Here is a 6,000-nt window from a genome sequence, read left to right as displayed (position 1 = left end):
CTTTTCTCTTTCATGGTTGAAAGGGGTCCATGCAGTTTCTAGGCTAAAATGCACCCAGGGTGAGGGTGTAAAAATTGAGCCCCCCCACACACACACCGTGGAGCCAGGTATACATGCCCGCAGTATAGGTTAGCCAGGTCTGGTTGCACGCAGTATAGTGGCCAGCTATAGGTCCCCCCAGTATAGGTAGCCAAGCATAGGTGCCCCAGTATAATTTCCTCCAGTATAGGTAGCCAGTATAGTTGCCCCCAGTATAGGTTAGATAGGCAGGTGCCCCCAGTATAGATTAGATAGGTAGGTGCCCCCAGTGCAGGTTAGCTAGGCAGGTGCCCCCAGTATAGGTTGGAAAGGTAGGTGCCCCAGGTATAGACTAGATCGGTAGGAGCCCCAGGTACAGGTTAGATAGGTAGGTGCCACCAGTATATGTTAGATAGGTAGGTGCTTCCAGTATAAGTTGGATAGGTAGGTGCCCCCAGTATAGGTTAGATAGGTAGCTGCCCCCAATATATGTTAGATAGGTAGGTACCCCCAGTATAGGCTAGATACGTAGGTGCCCCCAGTACAGTTGTAAACCCCCCCCCCCCCCCCCCAAGAGGGATTCTATAATACTAAAGTATTAATATGTGTGTGGCTCCTTTAAGACTAAGTTTCAAGCTGCTAGAACCAAAACGGCGCATACGAAGCGAAAGAAAGGTCGCTTAATCAGTTGCTAGGCAACCGCAGTATGCAAAGTAGGGGAATTTGCTGGAACTTTCCAGAGCCTTGCACGGCATGTCAGAGAGACACAGCGCAGGTGCAGGGGGCAGGGTCTAGAAGGGTGTAACCGGAGGGAACTGGTGAGAGCCAGAGGAGAGTGGGAGAGAGCGTGGAGGAGAGAGGACTTGAAGCAGGAGCGAGCGGTGCGGAGCAGGGTGTGAGCCCAGACCAGCGCAGAGAAAGGCTGTAGCAGTCGCCCAGAAGCTAGGGGGACCCGGCGGCCATCCAGCCAATCAGCGGGGAGCAGGAAAGTGGGAGCTTTCTTCTCATTGGCAATGGTAAAAATAGAGCCAGGCTGACTGAGATAAGATTTATTACAGCAGAAATATGTCTGAATAGATTGGAGTGCTTGCACTGCAGGGTAAGGTTGCAGGCTGACTATTAAACACAGAGCAGTGGGTAAAAGGAGTTTAATTTTACGGCTGACAATACCTGACAATACCTCTTTAAGAGTAGTTAGATGTTTTCACAGTATGCAGTGAAGTGCAGGTAATGCAGGATCTGCACACTCAAGTGTGGATATATGGCTAAGAGACAGGGCCGTTTCTACGGGCGTGCAAATAGTGCAATCGCCCAGGGTGCCGGATTGAGCAGCAGGAGGGGGTGCAGTGGCGGGGGGATCGGGCATATCTTAGTTACAACTCACCTCACTCACCCGATCCCCTCAGCCTCTTTCTTCTTCCTGTCCCCGGCGTCCATCAGTGTCATCACAGCAGGGGGCTCTTACCAACGCGACAGACCCTGGAGACAGGAAGAAGATAGAGTGAGATGAGTTGTAACTAAGCTATGCCGCTGGAGGCACCTACCTATACTCGGGGCACCTACCAATCTAACCTATACTGGGGGCACCTACCTATCTAACCTATACCGGAGGCACCTACCTATGTAACCTATACTGGGGGCATCTACCTATCTAACCTATACTGCCGACACCTACCTATATAAGCTATACTGTGGGCACCTACCTATCTAAACTATACTGGGGGAACCTACCTATCTAACCTATACTGGGGGAACCTACCTATCTAACCTATACTGGGGGCACATACCTATCTAAACTATACTGGGGGCACCTACCTATCTAACCTATACCGGAGGCACCTACCTATCTAACCTATACTGGGGGCATCTACCAATCTAACCTATACTGGTGGCACCTACCTATCTAACCTATACTGGGGGCACCTACCTATCTAACCTATACTGGTGGCAACTATACAGGCTACCCTATACTGGAGGCAACTATGTCTGGCTACCTATACTACGGGCACCTATACCTAGCTCCAGGGGGGATGGGGATTTTTATGCCCTCGCCCTGGGTGCAATTTAGCCTAAAAACTGCCCTGCTAAGACAAATTATCCTAAAGGCAAAATAGCAACTTGCCATTGAGGTATATGAAGCCTTGCCTGCTTATATCTACAACCCATGCCATCCAGTGTGCTCCTCACAAAGATAATCGCAATCTACAGCTTTGGATGTCTGTCATACAAGAAGAAGTACGAAGTAATTAGGTACTTCAAATGTGGTCTCATTAGGTAATCATTAAGTTTCTTCCTCGATATAAGCAATCCTGCCATTGCACGCAAAGGACTAGTATAACATGGTGTTTGGTTTGTCTGGCTACAAAACTGGTACATAGAGATTAAAGGGACACTGAGTAATGCCAAAAAATAGAAATCCAGACTTACCTTGGGCTTCCTCCAGCATCCTCCCCCTCCCCCCGGCCCGCGAGGTCATCCTCTTGTTCCCTGGTTCCGCTGGTGGTTCCAGTAATCCGATGACGAAAGACACATGTGGCCCGGTGCCTCATCACGCCGGTCACCTTAAGTTCCCTAAGGACTGAACTTACTGCGCATGCGCAGGACACTTACGGCGACCAGCGTGATGGTGCGGCCAGGAGGTGCAGGCTCAGCCGAAGCTACCAGAGCTGCCAGCAGGATCACAAAAGGGACCAAGAGGATGCTGAGGGACTTTGTAGGCTACAGGGGAGGTGGGGCCGGCGGGCTGGAGGAAGCCCCAGGTAAGTACAGATTTCCGTTCAGGGTCCCTTAAAAGGCCCTGTAGTGATCAGTGCGATTTAGTATGCTTGAGGTTATGTGAGGACAACTAGATGGGTCCAAAGCACAAGAAAAGCAAATAGACGTATTTAAGCAGTATTTAACCTTTCACACGTGAGGTCATCTGGTTAATATTTAGAGGCTCTCAGATTTCATAATACTCCAGAAATACATTCTATATAAGTGGCCACTTTGGGCTTTGGCGTTCTGTGATTCTGGAACCTCGGGACTCTAGTGAGTAAAAACTCTGCTCCGTCTCTCTCTCTCTATCCTTTTCTCTCCGTTTCATTTTTCAACAGACTCTGATGTCTCGGGGGGCATCAGCAATGAGATTTCAAATTTACACAATCTGATCCCCTGCAAAGCCAAGTCACATCTCACTCTCTACTTCTTCACTTTTTATCCATTTGCTTAAAAGACAACTGAAGTGAGAGGCAGGGGCGTTGCTAGCCCCAAAGATCAGTGACATGTGCTCCGGATCTATCCTGGTATGTGCCGGATGTCCCCCAGGCAGAGTCAGGCAGCAGGCGGCAGTACCCATCTCTGGCCACTCGGTCTCCAGATTCTGCAGACATCTCTTCTGGGCTTCTCCCCAAAGGGCCCGTTTCCACTTGTTGCCGCACGCGTCAGTGAGACGCGCGGCGGCACTTCCGGGTGTGCGGGACCGCAGGCGAATCCCAGAAGCCGTACCATGCACGGCTATGGGATTTGCAGCCTCCCGCACTAAATCTGTGGCCAGTGCCGGCCGAATCGCTAGGGTAAGCGATTCGGCCGGCGGCGGCATAGTTTCCTGTGGCAGAGTTTCCCCGTGAGATTTGCCTGCGGGGAAACTCTGCGGATTCGGAGCGGTTTCTTAGTGCCCTTAGTGTCTGAGAAGGAATTAGATATTAGAGCTCCTAGGGCCATATGCAATTCACTTTTTCATCTGAGTTTTCTCTTAAGAGATAATTTTTAGTTTTCAATTTAAAACAACTTTCCAGCATTTTTCAACTAAAAAAGTATCAAAAAGTAGGTAAAAAAGGTACTATCAAAATTATGTTGAGCATTTTCTTGCTTTCTGGTAGCTTAAAAGGCATTTTATTGACAAGTTTAAAAATATGACCAAGGAGAAAACCCTGGAGAAAAATGTAATTGCATATGGGCCCTAGTATCTGATTCTCGTATACCAGGGGGAGAATCGCCATCTACAGAGGATGCTTTACTGTACCTACTGTATGCCACGGTAACGCAGTGTTAAGGTGTGTTAGCACCTTTTTTTGCTTTTGCATTGTAATGCTGCGTTGTGACTTGAACGTCGCATTACAACCCACTGTGAATGCAGCCTAAAGAAAAATACTACTCTATGCTGTCTCTCGGTCTGCTTTATCTTTTTCTACTTCTAATCATGATATCTCTCTTTGGGGTTGATTCACTAAACCATGCTAATGCATAACGCTATAGCGCTAAATGCTTTACGTGTGTTACAGTGCGCGTAAAAACTTTCCGCACGCTAAAATGTTACAGCGAGCGTGAAAAATACACATCACGCATTATAACTCCATAGTGTGCGTCAGGGATACACAGCGCGCTTTATGAATGTACAGTGCACGCTTTGACGATCATGTGCGTTATAATTACTGGTGTAATAAAAGATGCACACATCTTTCACAACGCCCTTTATCATCTTACTACCAAACTTTATCTAGATAACGCACGCTTTGCCGTAATCACCGTTAACTTGCGCGTTGCATTAGGCGTTACGCGTGTAAAGAAATAACACGCGTGTTAACAAATAATTTCTTAACACGCGTTATGCATTAGCACGGTTTAGTGAATCAACCCCATTGTTTATCTCATGAATTATTTATCTGTCTAAGTCCCCAGTCACACTTAGAAACGCAAAATGCCGGCGATTTTTGCTGGCGTTTTGCAGGAGTGATTTTTCTGTGATTTCACGTGGAGAAATCACTGAACACTGCGGCGATTTTTCCGCGATCGCGTTTAGCGCTTCTATAGCACTGAACCGCGATCGCCGGGAAATTGCCTGAAAATGGTGCAGGCGACGCATTTGCGTACGCGTTTTTGGGCGATTTGCAGCGATTAGCGCAAATCGCCCATGTAAGAACGGGCCCATAGGGTTTCAATACACTAGCGCTTTTAAAAAGCGCTAGCGTTGGAGCGTTTTGCCAAAATGGCGGGAAAACGCTCTAGTGTGAATGGGCCCTTGATAAGACTGATAAGACGTCAATCCAACTGTTGGATTGACTTTTTATCAGTCTTATCAGCTTTTTGAACAATAGCAAAAGACTTTTCTTTAGTTGTTTCAACTTGTTTCACAACAAAACTTTCTTGACAATTGTGCTGCATAAAAGCCCTCTGTTGAGGCGTACGAGTGGATTCGCCTCCGGGAGACTTGGGTGCAGGATACAGCCAGTATGGCTGATCCTGCTGCTGCACAAGTTCCCGGCGACGTTAAATACTATTCCCCCTCCAGGTCCACGTGGATAGTGGGCAATGAAAGAATTCAGCCTCCAGCTATTGCTGGCGGCCGAATTACAGTGTTTTATAAGTAACTTTAGCTCCGTCTTCTGACGGCACTGAAGTTACTCCCTGTGCACCGCTGTAGCCGTAATTCCTATTACAGTCTATGGTGGCGCCGTCTGCTCCCAAGTCTCCTGCGCCGGATTGCCAGTGTTCGCTGTTCAGTGTGTGTATGGGGCTTTAACCCACAATATACCTCTCTCATCTGTTTTTTTTTCTCCTTTTCTGGCTTAACTCATGCCTTATCTCTACTGATTTGTTTTATTTCATGAATTAATTACCTCTTCTTAAAACAAAACAAAAAAAAACCTTACGATATAATGAATTGTATGTGTAGTATGGATGATGAATAGATCATAAGTAGCAGTAGTAATATTAGTAGCAAAGAAGCTGTTTTGCCTAGATAACAACTGAAGTTTTTAAACTCTTCCTGTATTAGAAAACAATATGAGACTCTTTTCTTTGCTCCTAATGTTCTATTCATTATACACATACAACTCATTATCTCATGCATGCTACATAAACAATGTATCGATGGTCAGTACGTTTGGTGGATTGGCACAGCTGAGCACTGGCCGAGGACAGGAATTTTTTTCCCCCTTGAACCACTACAGTTGAAAAATAAGAAAGCTGAAATAATCCATGAGATAAGTTTTGAGAATTGTG

The 6,000-nt window shown here is 46.9% G+C and overlaps 1 protein-coding gene across 1 annotated transcript in view; it reads left to right on the top strand.

Annotated features, from left to right (window-relative positions):
• The first annotated feature begins 2,971 nt into the window (after positions 1–2,971).
• The window catches only part of LOC137533361 (alpha-1-antiproteinase-like), a 38,059-nt gene continuing 35,030 nt past the window's right edge, over positions 2,972–6,000 (top strand). The window contains exon 1 of the mRNA XM_068254731.1: positions 2,972–3,048. The gene's annotated coding sequence lies outside the window, so the exon portion shown is untranslated. The remainder of the gene's footprint in view (positions 3,049–6,000) is intronic.

This window comes from Hyperolius riggenbachi, chromosome 9 (assembly GCF_040937935.1).
Source record: "Hyperolius riggenbachi isolate aHypRig1 chromosome 9, aHypRig1.pri, whole genome shotgun sequence".
In the NCBI taxonomy this organism is placed as follows: domain Eukaryota; kingdom Metazoa; phylum Chordata; class Amphibia; order Anura; family Hyperoliidae; genus Hyperolius; species Hyperolius riggenbachi.
This window is presented reverse-complemented; position numbering and strand designations above follow the sequence as displayed.